The 17,313-nt window shown below is 39.5% G+C and overlaps 1 protein-coding gene across 1 annotated transcript in view; it reads left to right on the top strand.

The window, feature by feature from the left end:
• Positions 1 to 1,218: 1,218 nt before the first annotated feature.
• SYBU (syntabulin) overlaps positions 1,219 to 17,313 on the top strand; it is a 120,371-nt gene continuing 104,276 nt past the window's right edge. The window contains exon 1 of the mRNA XM_039464564.2: positions 1,219 to 1,639. The gene's annotated coding sequence lies outside the window, so the exon portion shown is untranslated. The remainder of the gene's footprint in view (positions 1,640 to 17,313) is intronic.

Genomic DNA, 17,313 nt, shown 5'->3' with positions numbered 1-17,313 from the left:
TTCACATCTAAGCCTTACAGTGAGAAATAGAAGACATGACCAGATTACGAAAATGAACTGGAACAAATATGAAATGCTTAATGCATTTAGCATGTGCCAAGTTAAGTAAGCACAAGAGACTGTTGGGTTTCCATTGCATTAACTTGCGCTGCCAGGTTTCCTCACACATGAATGTAAGTAGGTTGGATTTGAAGCTGACTGTGTGCTAAAGGCTAGTGAATACAGTAAGGAAGGGAGGCAGGGAAAGGGAAAGGCGAAAGGGTAGGGTGAGGACAGGGATGCTACTCTCCAGAAGCATCCATTCCATCTATACAGAAAGTTCCCTTCAGGAATAAAAATGAAGAGTAATCTAAAAGTAAATGAAAAACATCACAAGAATCTCACCTAGAAGAGTCTTAGCCAAACTGTGGTAGCGGCTCTTTGACCCTTAGCTATAATAGGACGATGCAACTGGGTTTATCACGAAGAGCCTTAGGAAAGTTTGGTGTTCTTGATGGGGCTACCTGACTGGGACTTGGGCAATTCGGAAGGAAGAAAGCCCCTTCGCACCAGTCTCTTCAGAAACCTATCTTCCCAGAAAAGCAGGTAGTGGGGTTGATAATTAAGTTTGCATTTGAACTAAGAAATTAGCACACAGTATCCTTTCCAGCCTGGGGTTCCCGTCAGCCCTACCTAAAGTCAAAACAAATTATATCTCCATTGCACTTGCCATTAAGGAAGTCGGCAGTATTTTTGTTAAACCCAATTGCTGTCATCTCCTGAGAACTGGAAATTAAACAGCCACGTTTATTCCCAGATTAAAGATCAGGAACCTCAGACAGAGACACACGGTTTAGATGAGGCGCCCAAGGTCACCGGTGAAATTAGAAAGAGCTTGAGCTGCAGGTAAGTCTTCGCCCCCCAGTTTTAAGCCTCGCCTCCTTAGATGATTTTCCCAGGGATAGACTGTCCTAAAGGGCACCTTAAGTTCATGCTACAGTCAGTGTTCAGGGCTCTTCCTCTCCAGCGTAAGGACAAGGGTACTCCTTAGCAGAGGGTAAGTAAAGATCTCGAAGGATACTGGGGTCCCAGGCCCGCAGCCGCCCGGGGGGATCCGCTCCGGATTTTGCAACGCAAGCCCTCCCGGCCTCCGCTGGGGCTCCCTCATCTGGCAGGAGCCCAGAGCTTCTGCAGCGTGCCACCCCCACTGAGAGCGGCTTCAAGAAACAGATCCTGCAGCAAAATCTGCCGGGGCCCTGGCAACAGGAATCAGGCAGCGAGCCCTGGGGGCAGAACCCTGGCGCCCCCGGCACGCGGCACTCACCGCGCCCACGTCGCTGCGCCCCACCCAGCGGTGCCGACCCTTTGGTCCCCCGCCCTTCTCTCCAGTTCGTCCTCAGCCCCGGTCGCCGCCGGGCTGGCTACAGAGGCCGAGGGGCCGCGGGTACCCGAACGCAAGGGATTCCGCGGCACCACGTGTCCGGCACGGGCTAAGGCGGGCGGAGCGGGCCGGTCCCGGCTCCCTGGGCCTAAGCGCAAAGCAGCAGCGACGCGGGGTCCCGTGCGCATCGGCACCTGGCTCAGCCGGAGCCCGGTCTCCCGAGCGCACGTAGGTGCCTCCTCCTGGACAGCGCAATGGGGCCCTTCTGGGCGAGAAAAGGTAAGAACGGGGCGTCTATGGGGGCTCTGCTGTCAGTACCCGCCAACACGGGAGCGCAACTGATGGTCTTCGGTTCAGTGAGGACCGGCATGGGGCGCCCCGAACCCTAGGATCACCCTTTCCAATGCGGGAGGTATCCAGGGTGCTCGGCGACGTACAGAAGAAGGTCGTGGAAAATGTGGCATCTAGGGGACTTTCAGCAGATGGAGGCCAGGGGGAAGGCATTCCTGTTTGATTGATTTGATTGGTTGGTGAGATGGTCAGGCTAGACTCCTGGTTGCAACAAGCAAGATTGGCCGGGTCAATGCATAGGCCGTCGGTTTTGAATCTCCCTTTACTGATTGTCCTCAGGAGTGGGGTTTGGAAATGGTGGCCTTTGTTAAGGAAAGTTAATTAGGAATAGGTGTTTTCCAAGAAGTCTCCACTGAGCTCCCCAAAGAAGGAGATAGTCCCAAGGCCCCAGAGGACACTTTTCAAGTTTCTGCTTCCTGGGAATATTTTCATAAAGACTATTTCAGGTTAAAAAGGATGACCCATTTTCCATTAGTGTGTTGTTGAAGGGCTACATTGATGAGCTCAAAACCTCCTCATGGTGGGTGGTATCAACAGGTTTGTATTTAAAATAGAGGTGAATTGTACAGCAGAAGAGCTCTGTAAGCTTAATTTAGTATGTGGAAAGAGATTCTGAGAGCTTTTAAATGAAAGAAGCCACTTGGGGAAAATCGTTGATTTTATCTTCCCCAGTGTCCAGCAGGTAGTGCTATCAAGGAAAACAGAAGTCTCCACCGCTAAGCTCCTCTTGGGTCCTCTGGCACTGACCCCAGACCTTGTGCAGCAGAAGCAAAAGGCAGCTGTAACATCTAAATATCCCTTCTCAGAAAAGGGCCACATTTGAACCCTACAGATCAGAATCTAACTTAAAGTTTATGCCAGCTGTTTCTTCCGCGGCACATTTTAGGAATGTTGCTGTCTTTTCCTTCCCGCAGGGTGGAAAAGCAGTCAGATATTCCCTATGCCCAGTTTTCTCCACTTGTACATTTGGGAGAGCAGTAGCACCTGTCTCTGAGAGATGAACCCAAATGAAATCATTTTTTATATGCTTCAGATTTTACAGCACCAATATATTATCATAGTGCAGATTTTGGTTACTTGATTTATTTGACAATGACACTTTTAATGCAGAATATATTTTATTTTTTATTTTATTGCATTTTAGATTTTGGGGTACATGTGAAGAACATGCAAGATTGTTTCATAGGTACACACGTGGCAATGTGATTTCCTGCCTTCCTCCCCATCGCCTATATCTGGCATTTCTCCCCATGCTCTCTCTCCCCAACTCCCCACCGCCAGCTGCCCCTCCCCTGTTTCCCCCTGACAGACTCCAGTGTGTGATGCTCCCCTCCCTGTGTCCATGTGTTCTCATTGTTCAACACCCGCCTGTGAGTGAGAACATGCGGTGTTTGATTTTTGCAGAATATATTTTAAATACACTGTACAATTCATGATGATCTGTATATATTTAAATAATATTTTATTCATTTGATTTGTATTTAATAGTCTTTAAGTTGACATCATAATAGAAACTAAGCATGATAGAAACTAAGTATGCATTCTTAAATGCTGATGCACTGAACAAACAAACAAAAAAAAAATGGGTCCAAAACTTCATTTGTACAGATGATCTACTGGGGCTTGCAGAGAGTGAGTAATGTAGCCAGTGGCACACTTGAACCAGCTGTCTCCTTATAGTCATGTGGGTTTTATATATATATGTGTCTTAGTAAGTATGTAAAAGACAAGCACAAAAAAGTAATACTACAAACTAGTGGTTGACAATGTTTGGAGATGGGTTGAGGGTGAGAAGCGTGTGACATTAAAAGGGTAGCATGAAGGAGATCTTTGTGATGATGGCATAGCTAGGTATCTTGGTTATTATGGTTACACAAATCTACACATAAGATAAAATATCAGGCCTGGAGCGGTGGCTTGTGCCTGTAATCTGAGCACTTTGGGAGGCTGAGATGGACAGGTTGCTTGAGTCCAGTTGCTTGAGACCAGCCTGGGCAATATGGTGGGACCCCATCTCCACCCAAAATAAATAAATAAATAAATATATATATATATATATATATATATATATATATATATATGTATATGTATATAAAAAATAGGTGGACAAGGCAGTACGTGCCTGCAGTTCCAGCTACTCAGGAGGCTGGCGCAAGAAGATTGCCTGAGCTCAGGGTGCAGGGAGCTGTGATAGCACCACTGCACTCCAGCCTGGGTGACAGAGCAAGACCTTGTATCAAAAATTAATTAATTAAAGGAAAGAAAGAAAAGAAATATCATAGAGTTATAAAGAGACATTGCACCAATGTCAATTTCCTGGTTTTAATAAGATACTGTAGTTATGTGACATAACCATTGGGGAAAAACTGAGTGAAGGGTGCATGGGATCCCTCTGTACTATTTTTACAACTTCCTGTGAGGCTATAATTATTTCAAAATAAAGAACTTTCTTTACAGTCATTTGTAAGTACATCAAATTCCAACATTGGCTATTTTTCTAAATCTGAATGTATACAAAACACCTCACTTTACTATATGCTATTTTAAGTATTTAATACATACTTAAAATACTTGTGGTACAAACTAACACCAGCATATAACTTTATTGATATTTTAAATGATCATACATGCCGTTAAGATATAACTAATGATGCTAGAGTATCAAATAGCGTCTTGGCAATAGACGTTAATTTCAGTTTGGTTAATTTCTTTTTATTTAAAATTTTGGAAAACAAGGAGGAAGTGTTTTATTTAAATAGTACTTGTGCAAAAATAACAGCTGGTGTTTTTATTTTCTTTGCTTTTTTTTTTTTTTTTTTTTGGTCTTTTTGAAAATACTGAGGTTTTGAGTCTACAACTGGTCTTTTCTTTTCCTCTTAGCAGAATGTTTTCTGTGGTTCAGGTGACAGAACCCAGAGATAGCACCAAGCAGAAGTGGTAGAGGGGATAGGATAGAAAAAAAGAACAAAACTGATGTTCATAAATATCTCTCATTAGAAAAATTAGGAAAGTAAATTAAGTTAATTGAAATATCTGAAAAGTCTTTTGTGGATGTTCAGAGCCACTCTCACCCACATCAGGGTGTTTCTTCTTCGGGGATGGCCACCAATGGCAGAAGTCCCAGAATATCTAAATGTATCCCCAAAGAAGACAGGAAACTAAAGCTTCCATGGTCTTGTAGACTGACAGAGGTGCTGGCAAAGAAAGATTCCTGTGTATGCACTTCTGATGAAAGAAATGTTCTTTTGCATGGGAGAAGGCAGTATTTCCAGAACTTCAGTTTTTCTAGTATACTTCACAATTCTTATCATCTCTGAATATCAATCATACTATTTACTCATTCTTGCTTAAATTGACAAATTATTTTTTACTTGGCTTTATCAAAGGAATAATGCCCACCCATGAAATACCATGTTTCATTTGTTAGTTACATTTCTTCTGAAGTGTCCAAATGCATATTTACAAAAGATATCCATGAACCACCTAAAATTCTGTGTGGACCACCATCAGTAGTACATCTAACGTATCAGGAAACACTGTGCAATGACACAACTTTGGAAGGTGCTCCAGGGCCTGATGATGAGGAGAAGCCTAGCTATACAGAGTAACTAAAGAAAATATTAAATTAAAAATTTAGCTCTAGATTATTTTTCTAAATGGTGTTGTGAATTGCCAAAATGTGGTTAGAGTGAGTACTTCTAGTGTTAGAGCAGTCCGTTTCATTATTGGGAAGATCCAATTATCCTTATATCAAGAGTAGATTTGAACTGACCTAATTACTTCTACTGTCACCCAACCAAAAATTCTCTATAATACCATGTGACACTTTGCCAGATGCCTTATCAAAATCTATGTGCTGTGCCAGCTCTAAGTCTATCTGTAAAGAGAAAAAAAAAAAATCTGGCCTTGGTCCAGGTAATTCTTAGAAGCTCAGGATGATCTCTGTCACATTTTTCTTTTCTAAGCATCCAGAAACCAACATTTTACTAACTTGCATCAAAATATTATCCAATATTTCATTTCAATCTCATCAATCTGTGTTTCACAGGCTTTCCCTTCTCTCTGGTTTTTGAAAATTAGTACCATATGCTTGACTTCTAGATTTTTAATATCTTGACATCTCATGTCCATGGTTCTTCATAAACATTAAGAGTGATATCATAATTCTATTTGTATAAGATGAGATTATAAAGCCTAGTTCATAACTTGTCAAATGTCTTAAGAGAAGCTAGTGAAATGACTTGACCTGAGCTTTATTCTCCTTTGCCAAGTTTTATTTTGTCCTTTTTAGTTTGGAAATCATTTTTACTTGACAGAGAAGCATGAGTCACTAGAAAGACTAGAAAGTTCTGTATTCTCTTAGTTATTCACCAATATTAAATGAAATGTAACAAGTAGTGAGTTTATACCTTTGCTTCTTACTTAAAATATAAAGTGAGTATTTTTCTTTCTTAGTATTTTTGTTAATTCATAGTTCAAAATTAGAATTCAGTCTTCTTGATACTCAGAACTGAAGTTTTACCATATCAAATGTTCTTGGGATCAGAACCTTAGATTTTTCTGTTTTTCGCATTAATTGTAAGGGTATTTATTATCATAATATTTAACTCTTTTAAATTTAAATTAACCAAACATCATTTTATGTGAAAATGGTAGGATGTGAGAGAGATTACAAAATAAGAATATTCCGAATGAACTTCTAACTTAAAATGTGCAAATTGAATACAGAAAGAGAAAGAAGTAAGAAGTTATCTATTTCTTTAAAAATAAGGAATGAAATATGAATTTAATCTCAGAAGAGTACATATTTCTTTATTCCCTAAAGAAAACTGTGAACCTTCGATGACCCAACTAATGAAAGTTTCCTGACTTAAAACCTTAAAAATCAATTTAGGTTCAACTTACTAACTGTGAGAGTTTTCTTCCCAAGGGCAGAGCTGACATCTTTCATAGTATAAATGAAGAATGGGTGGAAGGTAATATTAACTAGTTATCTTCCTTCTTCCTTGATTTAACCTGTGCCCAGGGAAATTCAATTCATAATTTCATCAATTTCACATCATTAATACACATCAAATTAACTTTAAAAGGTATAGAATGATAGTCTAAGTGAGTGGGAGCCATTAAACCTAATGACACTTTAATGCATTCATCACATTGATGCATGTCTTTTAAAGGGCCATTATATTTTTCCATAAGAGAGAAGGGGTTTGAAAGTGTAAACTTTATATTATCTGTATGAACATTCTTTAGTATCCATTTTGTTCTTAAGATATATTAAAATGAAAGGTGGCTACTATAAAGTTGTTTTTAAATTTTAACCAAAGGGGAACATTTACTGTACCTCCCAAGAGTAAGGTTGTTAGGGATGCTTTGTCCATGGTGCTGAAACAAGCTCTTCCTTAGTGACCTCACTGCAGAATTAGGTACAGAAAGGAAAAAGAACAACTGGCATTTCTTCCAGTTAATGACTTACAAGAAGACAAATATTGACTTTAAAAATCATGTATGGTTAATTTTTATAATCAGCATAGAGAGAATTTGCAGACATTATTAGTTTGTATATCTGACTGATATGCTTGTAGGATGTATTTGCAAATATTTGTTTTTAACCTATTTGAAGTACAGCTTGGAAATTTTTATCACTTTCCTCCTACAATTCCTTTATTTATTAAATGAATAGTATTTAATATTTAATAGTTGTCAATTTACATTTGTTTTCTAAAAATTCTTCATTTTTATAATTTTTAGTTCCATAATATTGCATTCTCTCTGACTTTTATTACAGTAGATACTTCGACCATTTTTCATATAATTTTAAATAAGAAAAAATTATGCCTCTTCAAATGATGGGCCATTATTTGTATTAACATTTATATGTTTGTAGAATATTTATGATCCATAACAGATTGTCAAGAAATACTTAATGCATTTAATTGTGAGGATTATGAAAATTTTTTATATATGGCCCTTGTCCCTAACCTTAAAAATAATTACTGCATTTGCATAAAAATATAATAATGACACAAAGCAGTGTATATTACAAGAATTTAAGATCATTGAGACTGGACCTGTTTGAAGGTTTTAGAGATTTACCTCAAGTATGTAACACAGTTCCTAACTCATAATGAGTGTGCAAAAAAGTATTTGTTAAATGATTTAGAACATTAGTGAATGAATAAGTGCAAAAAGAGCTAGAATTGGTGGCACCAATCAGATGGTGTTGATTTACAGCCACCCGCTTTAGAAGGGGTCTACACTGTCTAATTATCATGTTATAAAAATTGATATACATTTATCTGTTTTCCTCTGTGCATTAAATTACAAAAGTAAAAATAAGTCTATCATGTTTTAGTGTATATTAAATGTTAGGTTTTTTTTTTTTTTTTTTTTTTCGAGATGGAGTTTCGCTCTTGTTACCCAGGCTGGAGTGCAATGGCGTGATCTCGGCTCACCGCAACCTCTACCTCCTGGGTTCAAGCAATTCTCCTGCCTCAGCCTCCTGAGTACCTCGGATTACAGGCATGTACCACCATGCCCAACTACTTTTTTGTATTTTTAGTAGAGACGGGGTTTCACCATGTTGACCGGGATGGTCTCGATCTCTCGATCTCGTGATACACCCGCCTCGGCCTCCCAAAGTGCTGGGATTACAGGCTTGAGCCACCGCACCCGGCCCATAATGTTAGGTATTTTTAAAGTGTTTTACACAAGCCAGTTCACTTATTGCTCACTACAATTATTATAATTTCCTCTTCTGAAATGAGGAAAGTTAAGAGACTGTCTTAATTTAAAAGACTGTTTTTCTAATTACCCAGTTGGTAATTAGAAATTCAGATTAAAACTCAGCCTATCTAATTCTGTTTTTAACCATTACTACGCCAAAACTCCAACCTATCCTTGAACATTTAAGAGCTTTTGTAATTTTCATGGCATCATGTAAATTTTAGCTCTTTAGAAATCTTTCTCTTGACCTGTTTATGAAAGATCTGTTACCCAAGCAACCTTGCTTTTCTAATTAACAGTAAAGAAGTCACTTTCCTCCCTCTTCATAACAAGAAAAAGGAAACTTTATTCATGGGGAAAAGCATAAAATTCTAGAGCCAGAGCCATCTTTTGGGTTTATGTAGAAAGCAGAGGAAGAAAAATGACGGAGGTGGAAAAGAATAGATAGTCCTCTTTACCCTCTGTGCTAAGTTAGAAATGTTTTGGGGACTACAGTGATTCTTCTCTAGTGTTTTCTCCTCCTTCTTTTTGAGGTGAAGTAGCTGTGTCATGAGGTTCAGCCAAAGAATTTTGAAACAATGTTCCAGACAGAGGCTTATTTTTCAGTTTCCAAAAACACCCTGAGCTAGATCGATAATGTTTTATACAATTATATTAAAATTATGTACAGTTGTTTAATTAGTCCATTATATAATTTTCTCATAGTATTTCCCAGTCTGGTGTTTCTTATCTTTATGCCACATTTTTGGAACCAAAACTTTTAAATTCAGCATCTATTGTTTAGTTGTCACCACTAATCATCACTGAAGTTTGTCTAGAAAACTTACCAACCATCTTGAACTTAACTTACTTATGATCACTTTCCATAAAGAAGTACAAAAAGAACAGTTTTAGTAGCTTAGCTAAGTTAATTACACAAAATTCTTGTCATTCATAAATTTGCATCCTGACATCCAGCTGGAAACTTAAAAATGAAAGTTAAGCTCCATAGTGCTGAAAACATTCCACATACTGACAATACTTAAACACTTATTTTTCTTATTGGAAAAGACCAAAGACAATCTGATTTTCCTTGCTGAAATAATAACAAAGTTATGCATTAGGTGAGGTGTAATAGTCTGTTCTCATACTTCTAATAAAAACATATCTGAGCCTGGGTAATTTACAAAGGAAAGAGGTTTAATTGACTCACAGTTCTGCATGTCTGGGGAGACATCAGGAAACATATAATCATGGTGGAAAAGGAAGCAAACACATCCTTCTTCACAAGGTAGCAGCAAGGAGCAGTGCAGAGCAAAAGCAGGGAGAGATCTTTAAAAAAATCATCAGATCTCGTGAGAACACTCTCACTATCATGAGAACAGCATGAAGGTAACCGGCTCCATGATTCAATTACTTCCTACTGTGTAACTCCCACGACATGTTGAGATATGGGAACTATAATTCAAGATAAAATTTGAGTGGGGGACACAGAGCCAAACTCTATCATTCTGCCCCTGACCCCACCCAAGTCTCATGTCCTCACATTTCAAAACATAATCATGCTTTTCCAACAGTCCCCTAGATTTTATTCACTCCAGCTTTAACCCAAAAGTCCAAGTCCAAAGTCTCAACTAAGACAAGGCAAATCCCTTCTGCCTATAAGCCTGCAAAATCAAAAGCAAGTGAGTTACTTCCCAGATACAATGGGGGTACAGGTATTAGGCAATTAGACCCATTCCAAATCTGAGAAATTGGCCAAAACAAAGGGGTTACAGGCCTCATGCAAGTCTGAAATCCAATATGGCAGTCATTAAACCTTAAAGTGACAGAATTTTCTCCCTTTGACTTCATGTCTCACATCCAGGTCATGTTGATGCAACAGGTAATCTCCCATGACCTTGGGCAGCTCTGCCTCTGTGGTTCTGCATGGGACAGCCCCCTCCTAGCTGCTTTCATAGGCTGGTGTTTTCTGTGGCTTTTCCAGGCACACAGTACAAGCTGTCAGTGGATCTACAATTCTGGGATCTGGAGGACAGTGGCCCTTTTCTCATAACTCTACTAGGTAGTGCCCCAAACCCACATTTCCCTTCCACACTGCCCTAACAGAGGTTTTCCATGTTCTGCCCAGCAGCAAACTTCTTTCTGGACATCTAGGTAACTCCATATATCTTCTGAAATCTACATGGAGTTTCCCAAACCTCAATGTCGACTTCTGTGCACCCATAGGCTCAACATCATGTGGAAACTGCCAAGGGTTGGGGCTTGCGTCTTCTGAAGTCATGGCCAGAGCTGTACTTTGGCCCCTTTTAGCCATGACTAGAACAGCTGGGATGCAGTGCACCATGTCCCAAGGCTGGACACAGCAGAGGGGGCCGGGGTCTGGCACACTAAACCATTTTTTTCTACTAGGCTTCTGTGTCTATGATGGGAGGGACTGCTACAAAGATCTCTGACATTTTCCCCATTGTCTTGGTGATTAACAACCGGCTCCTTGTTACTTGTGAAAATTTCTGCAGCTGGCTTGAATACCTCCCCAGAAAATGGGTTTTTCTTTTCTATTGCATCATTAGGCTGCTAATTTTCCAAACTTTCATGTTCTGCTTTGCCACTTAGAAATTTCTTCCACTAGATACCCTAAATCATCTCTCTCAAGTTCAAAGTTTCACAGATCTCTAGGGCAGGGACAAAATGCTACCAGTCTCTTTGCTAAAACAGCAAGAGTGACCTTTACTGTAGGTCCCAACAAATTCCTCATCACCATCGGAAACCCCCTCAGCCTTATTTAATTGTTTATATCACTATCAGCATTTTGCCAAAGCCATTCAACAAGTCTCTAGGAAGTTACAAACTTTCCCACATCGTCCTGCTTCTGAACCCTCCAAGTCTCTAGGAAGTTTCAAATTTTCCCACATTTGCCTGTCTTCTTCGGAGCCCTCCAAACTGCTTTATCCTCTGCTGCTACCTATTTCCAAAGTTGCTACCACATTTTCAGGTATCCTTATAGCAGCATCCCCTCCTGGTACCAATTTACTGTATTAGTTCATTCTCATGCTGTTAATAAAGACATACCTGACACTGAGTAATTTATAAAGGAAAGAGGTTTAATTAACTCACAGTTTCACATGGCTGGGGAAACCTCAGGAAACTAATAATCGTGGTGGAAGGGGAAGTAAACATGTCCTTCTTCACATGGCAGCAGTAAGAAGTGCCAAGCAAAAAGGGCAAAATACCCGTATAAACTCATCAGATCTCCTGATAACTCACTCAGTATCACAAAAACAACATGGAGGTAACATACGCCATGATTCAATTACCTTCCACCGGGTCCCTCCCATGGCATGTGGAGTTTATGGAAACTACAATTCAAGATGAAATTCGGGTAGGGACACAGCCAAACCGTATCATGAAGTGACTGACACATTATTGATATGCTTTCCAGTCTTGTATATATCAGTAAATATCTAGAGTCTTGTAGTAAATTAAATGTGTGATCACTTGATCACTTGCTCCAGAATACTTTTTTCCCAGTTATTGAATTATGTATTCTGTTATCCAATTATCATATATAAAAAGAAGAAAATAAACTTTATCATTTGACCCTAGGAGAAGGGATGAGATAGCACATAAAACACCTTAAATTTGTTTTTAAAAATTTGAGTTTACATAGCAATCCCTGCTTTATATTTCCTTTGTACAATCATGTTTTCATATTTTTCATCCCATTATACTAGGCTTAATCTATATTTCACTGCCCTAAGGAATTTCCTTCTCTTTTTATACTAGCTGTTTTCATGTACGCCAATGAAAATTTTGCACTCTAAGGAAAAGTAAGAGGTGAAAACATTCAAACACACTCTTGACTTCCTTAATGGACATTCACAAGAAGTGAAACATTTCTTTTCTGCATTTGTGTTGCTTGTTTCACTAGCCCACAGGGGAAATACCACCTTCTGGGACTATTTCTCCCAATCAGGATATCTAAGCTGGAAGCTTTGTCAGGCTGCATCAGTGTTCTGAGTAAGCAGGAATGCAAACTGCAATTTTAGCCTTAGCATTCTACTTAGAACAAAGGGAGGCACCCGGAAGCAGTACACACTAGTGCAGAGTTTTCTGGTTTTCCTTTAAAGATTAGGGACAGCCATTTGACTCTTGGGCTAGTTTGAACAAGTCTCCAGTCCTTGCCTCCAGAACTGAAGCCTTATGTAGTTCTTCCTATTTGATGAAGCCAGTAATTTTTAATCATTTCTTCCCAAGAGGTAAGTTTGTTTGTTGTGGTAAGAGAGGTATATTTGTTTTGCTAAGGGGTTATATTCTTGCTAAAGATTTGCCATAAAAATCTTAAGGAATATGTGATTAACTAAATCACATTTTGTAAAATGTTGCTGATATTCCAAATTAGCCTAGTTTTGGAGTTAGAAAGGATCAGGAGAAAATTTAAGTTTTCAAGTTAGCATTCAAATAGCAAAGAATTTGTACTGTCTGACTTATGATTCCTGCAAAGAAATTGTAAATCATGCATTATAAAATTATCACCAATTTGTCATTAGTGTAGAAAGCTGTTTTCCTTTTATCAAACCATACAAATCTAATTTCTGTGGGTTCTTTACTGAGTCACTCTGATCTGACTGACCAAGAGAGAGCTGCTAACTATAGTAGCATGCTGCCATTTCCAAACTTCGCAGGTTGACAGTAGTTAAGTGAAGAAGTTTAAATTAGTTTCTATTTAGAGTTTATTAAAGATTGTGTAATAATCTTCTACTGCAGGCTTTGCTCTAGAATGTAACTGAAATTAATGCTCTTGATCCAGAATCATTTTAAGTTGAATTAATTTGAATGTCATATGCTAGTTGTTTTGCAGTTGTACAAATTGAATATTTCTGTAGTATATGAGAGTTTATACATGTTCTCCTGGTTGAGAGCTTTCACAGATTAGGATTGAAGTGTCACATCTGCTCTTAAGTAAATGTGTTGTATTATTTATTGCTAAACTATCAACTGTGTACATTTCAAAAATAGCTACCATGAAGGTAATAGCTTAGTTTACAACTTGGAGACTCATATGTGAAACTGGATTTAAATACAGCTGTTTTTCTTATTGGCTTCAATCCAGTTGGCATTAAGTGTGTACCAGTTAAACTCCCACCTCAGCAAGAGGGGAAAGATTGTTGGCCAATTCTCTAAAGACAGATTTCTCTCTAGCAAGACTTATAATGTTTCTGCAGGAGTTCAGAAATCTATCCTGAAATTTTGGTAATTATTGTTACTGTTAGAGTAATCTCATTCCTAATAACATGGAGAGTTGTCTTACCTGTGCTATCCTTAATTCCTCACACCTACCTGATGCCCCAAACCTCACTTTATTTGAAGTCACTTAGGTGTAATAGTAAAGCAATTACATAAGAATAGTGCTATTACTTTGCAGACAAACTAAGAGCAATGTTTTCCAACCTTAACTGCACGTTGGAAGATGTTACCGGAAAGCGGTTCCAATCCAGACTTCAAGGGAGGGTTCTCGGATCAGATCTTGCACAAGAAAGAATTCAAGGTGAATTCATAAAGTGAAAGCAAGTTTATTAGAGGCAGAGCAGCAGCATGAGCTACTCATTGGCTATTTTTATGGCTATTTCTTGCTTACATGCTAAACAAGGGGTAGATTATTCATAAGTTTTCCGGGAAAGGGTTGGGAAAGTCCCAGAACTTAGGGTTCCTCATTCTTTTCAGACCATATAGAGTGACTTCCTTATATTGGCACTGGTAGGAGTGTCTTTTAGAATGCCAATGAATTATAATTGGCATATAATGAGCAATAAGGATGACCAGAGGTCACTTCCATCGTCGTCTTGGTTTTGGTGGGTTTAGCTTCTTTACCCCATCCTGTTTTATCAGCAAGGTCTTTGTGACCTGTATCTTGTGCCAGTCTCCAACCCGTGACATGGAATGCCTAACCTCCTGGGAACACAGCCCAATAGGTCTCAGTCTTATTTTACCCAGCCCCTGTTCAAGATGGAGTTGCTTTATTTCAAACGCCCCTGACAGAATCACATGGTGGCCTTAAATGTCTTCTGATAATTCTAAGATTTATCACGGTTGAGAACCTCTGCCTTAGAAAGAATTGTCTTCCTGCATGATTTTAAAAGTTATTTGAAACTGCTTGTCCACTCCACCCCCAGACATCTATATGAGGTACTATGTTATCTATCTTGAGTTCTAATTTGATTGCACTGTGGTCTGAGAGACTGTTTGTATTATTTCTGTTTTGCATTTTCTGAGGAGTGTTTCACCTCCAATTATGTGGTCAATTTTAGAATAAGTGCAATGTGGTACTGACAAGAATGTGTATTCTGTTGATTTGGGGTGAAGAGTTCAGTAGATATCTATTAGGCCCACTTGGTCCAGAGCTGAGTTCAAGTCCTGAATATTCTTGTTTATTTGCTGTCTTGTTGATCTAATATTGACAATGGGGTTTTAAAGTCTCCCACTTTTATTGTGTGGCAGTCAATAAGTCTCTTTGTAGGTCTCTAAGAACTTGCTTTACGAATCTGGGTGCTCCTGTACTGGGTGCATATATATTTAGGATAGTTAGCTCTTCTTCTTGCATTGATCCCTTTATCATTATGTAATATATTTGTCTTTTTTGATCTCTGTTGGTTTAAAGTCTGTTTTATCAGAGACTAGGATTACAACTCCTGCTTTTTTGTTTTGTTTTGTTTTACATTTGTTTGGTAAATATTCCTGCATCCTTTTATTTTGAGCCTGTGCGTGTCTTTGCATGTGAGATAGGTTTCCTGAATACAGCACACCGATGAGTCATGATTCTATCCAATTTTCCAGTCTGTGTCTTTTAATTGGTGCTTTTATACCATTTACATTTAAAGTTAATATTGTCATGTGTGGATTTGATCCTGTCATTATGATGCTAGCTGGTTATTTTGCCCATTAGCTGATGCAGTGTCTTCATAGTCTTGATGGTCTTTACAATTTGGTATGTTTTTGCAGTGGCTGGCACCAGTTTTTCCTTTCCTTATTTAGTGTTTCCTTCAGGAGCTCTTGTAAGGCAGGGCTGGTGGTGACAAAATCTCTCAGCATTTGCTTGTCAGCAAAGAATTTTATTTCTCCTTCACTTATAAAGCTTAGTTTGGCTACATATGAAATTCTGGGTTGAAAATACTTTTCTTTAAGAATGTTGAGTATTGGCCCCCACTCTCTTCTGGCTTGTAGAGTTTCTGCCAAGAGATCTGCTGTGAGTCTGATGGGCTTTCCTTTGTGAGTAACCCGACCTTTCTCTCCATCTTCCCTTAACATTTTTTCCTTCACCCTTGGCGAATCTGATGATTATATGTCTTGGGGTTGCTTTTCTTGAGGAGTATCTTGCTGGTATTCTCCATATTTCCTGAATTTGAATGTTGGTCTGTCTGGCTAGTTTGGGGATGTTCTCCTGGATAATGTCCTAAAGAGTGTTTTTCAACTTGGTTCCATTCTCCTTGTCACTTTCAGGTACACCAATCAAATGTAGGTTTGGTTTTTTCACATAGTCTCATATTTCCTGGAGGCTTTGTTTGTTCCTTTTCATTCTTTATCTCTAATCTTGTCTTCATGCTTTATTTTCTTAAGTTGATCTTCAGTCTCTGATATCCTTTCTTCCACTCTTCCAGTTGATTGATTCAGCAATTCATAATTGTGTTTGCTTCAAGTTCTCATGCTGTGTTTTTCAGTTCCATCAGGCCATATGTGTTCTTCTCTAAACTGGTTATTCTAATGAGCAATTCATCTGACCTTTCTTCAGAGTTCTTAAGTTCCTTGCATTGGGTTAGAACATGCTCCCTTAGCTTGGAAGAGTTTGTTTACCAACCTTCTGAAGCCTACTCCTGTCAGTTCATCAAACTCATTCTCCACCCAGTTTTGTTCCCTTGCTGACAAGAAGTTGTGATCCTTTGGAGGAGAAGAGGCATGCTGGTTTTTGGAGTTTTCAGCCTTTTTGCTCTGATTTTTCCTCATCTTCCCAGATTTATCTACCTTTGGTCTTTGATGTGATGACCTTCTAATGTGGTTTATGTGTGGATGTCTGTTTTGTTGATGTTGATGCTATTCCTTTCTGTTTGTAAGTTTTCCTTCTAACAGGCTCCTCTGCTACAGATCTGCTCAAATTTGCTGGAAGTCCATTCTAGACCTTGTGTGCTTGGGCATCACCAACAGAGGCTGCAGAACAGCAAAGATTGCTGCCTGTTCCTTCCTCTGGAAACTTTGTCCCAGAGGGCCACCCACCAGATACCAGCCAGAGCTCTCCTGTAGGTAGGTAGGTGTCTGTTGACCCCTGCTTGGAGGTATCTCCCAGTCAGGAGGCACAGGGGCCAGGGACCCATTTGAGGAGGCAGTCTGTCCCTTAGCAGAACTCTAGCACTATGCTGGGAGATCCTCTGCTCTCTTCAGAACTGGCAGGCAGGAACATTTAAGTCTGCAAAGCTGTGCCCAAAACCACCACTTCCCCCAGGTTCTTGCTTCCAACTCCCAGGGAGTTAGGAATTTTATCTATAGGCCCATGATTGGGGCTTCTGCCTTTCAGAGATGCCCTGCCCAGAGAGAAGGAATCTAGAGAGGCAGCCTGGCTACAGCAGCTTTGCAGTGCTGTGGTGGGCTCTGCCCATTTCAAACTTCCTGGTGACTTTGTTTACACTGTGAGGGGAAAACCACCTACTCAAGCCTCAGTAATGGCTACATCCCTCCCCTCATCAAACTTGAGCATCTCAGGTCAACTTCAGACTGCTGTGCTGGCAGCGAGAATTTCAATACAGTGGATCTTAGCTTGTTGGGCTCTATAGGGGTGGGATCTGCTGAGCTAGACCACTTGGTTCCCTGTCTTCAGCCCCTTTTCCAGGGGAGGGAATGGTTCTGTCTCG

Source organism: Saimiri boliviensis, chromosome 15, assembly GCF_048565385.1.
Source record: "Saimiri boliviensis isolate mSaiBol1 chromosome 15, mSaiBol1.pri, whole genome shotgun sequence".
NCBI lineage: Eukaryota > Metazoa > Chordata > Mammalia > Primates > Cebidae > Saimiri > Saimiri boliviensis.
This window is presented reverse-complemented; position numbering and strand designations above follow the sequence as displayed.